A 4,414-nucleotide genomic window follows, 5' to 3' on the forward strand; every position below is an offset into this window, starting at 1 on the left:
ATCCTTTCCTATAATACTCCCAAGTGAAAAAAAAAATTTTCCCTATTATTTTTCCATTTAATGTAAAACACTCCTAGTTAAAAGAGATTTTCAGAAATAGAACTTTACAAAAAATACAAGTTCAAGTTTCAGTACCCTCCCCTCCCTCTATCCCCCAGCCCAGTGGCAATTAATTATTGTAAGTTTTTTCCTAAGACGTCTTTGGGGAACCAGTGAAGTTTTAATAGGGTAATTGGCAGGTCTATGGTTGCAATTTACAAAAATTACAGAAACATAATACCAGGCATTTATCTAATTGAAGAAAATGTGGTGTTCAGTTACTTATCTAGAGGAATTCTACTAGTGGTTTGTGTCATTTGGTGATTAGTCCATTCTCTTGAGGATTTGAGTTGCTCTAGAGACAGAATATCTGATAACGATGCTCAAAAAAATCAGTTTGCGGGTGGGCGTGGCGGCTCAGGCCTGTAATCCAAGCACTTTGGAGGCCAAGGCAGGCGGATCACCTGAGGTCGGGAGTTCAAGACCAGCCTGACCAACATGGTGAAACCCCATCTTATATTTAAAAAAAAAAAAAATCAGTTTGCTTTACTTAGTAAAAACTCAAAATATATATTAAAAATAAAATACTATTCATATACATTTCCTTGACAAAAATAGTACTGAAATAGTATAAATCCATTATTTCCTTTAGAAGATGCTTGTCCACATTCCTGTTAAAGATGTTGATTAGTTAACACTCACCTGATGCTATCCTTTCTTTTCTTTTCTTGAAGACGGAGTTTCACTCTTTTTTTTTTTTTTATTTTTCTTATTTTTTAAGATGGGGTTTCACCATGATGGCCAGGCTGGTCATGAACTCCTGACCTCAGGTGATCCACCCACCTCGGCCTCCCAAAGTACTAGGATTATAGGCGTGAGCCACCGCTCCCGGCCGGAGTTTCACTCTTATAGCCCAAGCTGGAGTGCAATGGTACAATCTTGGCTCACTGCAACCTCTGCCTCTTGGGTTCAAGCAATTCTCCTGCCTGCCTCAGTCTCCCGAGTAACTAGGACTACAGGTGTGCACCACCACACCTAATTTTTGTATTTTTAGTAGAAACGGGGTTTCACCATGTTGGTCAGGCTGGTCTCGAACTCCTGACCTCAGGTGATCCACCTGCCTTGGCCTCTCAAAGTGCTGGGATTACAGGCGTGAGCCACTGTGCCTGGCCAATGGTCTCCTTTCTTTCAGTGCTAAAGAGCTCTTCACTCTCTTAATCAATCTGTTATTATAGGTCCTATGGCCCTTTGTTGAATTTTTGTTTAATAGAAATATAATAAGCAATGTAAGAGATTTAATTCTGTCAAAGTTGTTCCAAATTTCTTATACAGTACTAAATAAGTATAAAGATATTACATGTCTATTTTTTCGGCCAGGTTGGAGTGCATTGGTGAGATCACAGCTCACTGCAACCTTAATGTTTCAGGCTTAGGTGATCTTCCCACCTCAGCCTCCCGAGTAGCTGGGACCACAGGCATGCACCATCACCTCGGCTAATTTTTGTATTTTTTGTAGAGATGGGATTTTGCCCTGTTGCCCAAGCTGGTCTGGGACTCCTGGATTCTAGTGATCCGCCTGCCTTGGCCTCTCAAAGTGCTAGGATTCCAGGTGTAAGCCACCATGCCCAGTCTGATAATAAGCAAAATTCTGTGGGTCAAGATGGCCAGGGGACACATATGCTAATTCTAGCTAAATAATTATAAGCTTGCTTGGCTCAGAGTACACTGAAGTTTATACACCGAACTAAACTATATTATTGGTGCAGTTAATTAGAAATCAAGCAGCAACAGGAGGCCTAAGGTAAAGACCATCAGAGAGTGTAGTGACACCGGGAACACCTTGGGGTGGTTGCAGAGCAGGGAATACAGCTCTGGTCCCACGAATGCCTTCTCAACATGGAGACTGCATGAGGGCCTTGTAACGAGGGCTTATGCAAGGATTTCTGAGAAGGGAGGCGCCCTCAGCTCGCAAGATCTGGGAGGGTCTTTGCAGATGAGAGCTGGCAAGGAGGAGAAAAGCCTTGCAGGGCAGAGATCACGGAAGGCCTCAGGCTCTGCCTAGGTTCTCAGAATATGGAGTGATTTTAATTGCTCTATGTCCTCAATGCTCAGGAGATAAAAGCCCCTTGATGCACTGGGTGTGGTCAGACCAGGTGGCTCCTTATCCCCTATACTTCTGATGCAGCAGCACCCTGATAACAATTGGTGATGGCCTGGCGCGGTGGCTCATGCCTGTAATCCCAGCACTTTGGGAGGCCGAGGCGGGTGGATCACGAGGTCAAGAGATCGAGACCATCCTGGTCAACGTGGTGAAACCCCGTCTCTACTAAAAATACAAAAAATTAGCTGGGCATGGTGGCGCGTGCCTGTAATCCCAGCTACTTAGGAGGCTGAGGCAGGAGAATTGCCTGAACCCAGGAGGCGGAGGTTGCGGTGAGCCGAGATCGCGCCATTGCACTCCAGCCTGGGTAACAAGAGCGAAACTCCGTCTCAAAAAAAAAAAAAAATTGGTGATAAACTCAGAATACTAGTTTAGCATGTCTTTGAAGGATCTCAAGTGCTCTCCTCCTGGCTATCTTACCTACCCCTTCACGCTCCCCTTCCATGCCCATAAGATCAATGAGACTATGCACATAAAAGTGTTTGGAGCCCAGGGTTCGGGGCCAATGTGGTTCCCACGCTTGCGTTGGTCCCCTGGACCCATGCTGTAAATTTTACTCTTGTGTCTCTGTCTTTATTTCCTTTTCTCAATCCCTCATCACCACCAGGACTAAGAGCACCCATATATAGGGTTGGGGCTCGTACCCAACAAAATTCCACTTCTCTACGGCTACAGACTAAATTTTTATATCCCACCCAAATTCATATGCTGAAACCCTTAGGATCACCATCCTTGATAAGTGTCAGGTAAAGGAGTAGGACCTTTGGAAGGTAATTAGGTCATGAGGGTGGAGCACTCATGAATGGGATTTTCACCCTTATAAAACAGACCTCAGAGAGCCCCTTTACCCCTTCAGTCATGTGAGGAAACAATGGAAAGGTGACTGTCTATGAACAAGGAAGTGGGTCCCCACCAGACACTGAATCTGCCGGTGCCTTGAGTCAAACTTCCCAGCCTCTAGAACTGTGAGAAATAAATGTTTGTTGTTTATAAGCCACTGGCATATGGTATTCTGTTATAGCAGCTAAACAGACTAAGACATCTATTTACTACCTAAAGGAGTTTGAAGAGGGGTCAACTGCAGGTTTTACATTCTTTTTTGTTTGTTTGTTTTTGAGATGGGGTTTCAACATATTGGTCAGGCTGGCCTCGAACTCCTGACCTCAGGTGATCCACCCATCTTGGCCTCCCAAAGTGCTGGGATTACAGGCATGTGCCACCACACCCAGCTAATTTTTGTATTTTTATTAGAGACAAGGTTTCTCCATGTCGGTCAGGCTGGTCTTGAGTTCCCGACCTCAGGTGATCCGCCCGCCTCAGCCTCCCAAAGTGTTGGGATTACAGGTCTGAGCCACCACGTTTGGCCAAGTTTTATATTCCTTTAAATGTTAAAAAAAAAAAAAAAAAAAAAAAAAAAAAAAAAGACATAATAGCATACAATTCTGTCTCAATGCCCCAAGTATCTTTAACCACAATCTGTCTACAATAACCTAGGACATTCAAAAGTTCAAAAGACAGGAGAATGCCTCATACCCTCATGCTGGGACACTGATAACTTGGAGCTCACTACACTGACATCACTGGCACCCGCTTACTAAACACAGGCAATTACTTAGCAATTAGTGCTTGAACAATTTGTGTTTGCTACGAACTATATGTGATGCAGGGAATAAAACATAAGATGGAGTTCCTGCTTGTAAATACGCTAGCAAAAGAGATGAAGCCTATCTTGTAGAGACTAGCTGAGTTAGTGAATGTCAGCGATGAGGTGGAAGGGAAGTGGCATGAGTGGAATTCCAGGTAGTGAAGACAGTGAGGGAAAAAAAGAACAAAGATACCAATGTGAGAAACAAAAAGGTTTCTGCAGCACAGAAGCACAGTTGGCTGTTGCGGTATACAGGGTGAGGCAGCAAGTGGAGAGGCAGACTCCTTTGAAGGCTCTAGCTGAATCAGAGAACATGTGCCATGCTAAGGGACTTGGATTTAATTCTGATAGCAAAATATGAGAGGTTAAGGATTTTAGGTAGAAGTCATGCATTTTAGACAGATCATTCTGGGTTCTTTTCTTTTTTTACTTTTCATTTCTTTCTCTTTATTTTTTCTTTCTCTTTCTCTTCCTTTCCTTTCTCTCCCTTCCTCCCTCCTTCCCTCCTTCCCTCCTTCCCTCCTTCCTTCCTTCCTTCCTTCCTTCCTTCCTTCCTTAGGTCTCACTCT

This window comes from Sapajus apella, unplaced genomic scaffold (assembly GCF_009761245.1).
Source record: "Sapajus apella isolate SASKATOON/1434 unplaced genomic scaffold, GSC_monkey_1.0 scaffold23, whole genome shotgun sequence".
NCBI lineage: Eukaryota > Metazoa > Chordata > Mammalia > Primates > Cebidae > Sapajus > Sapajus apella.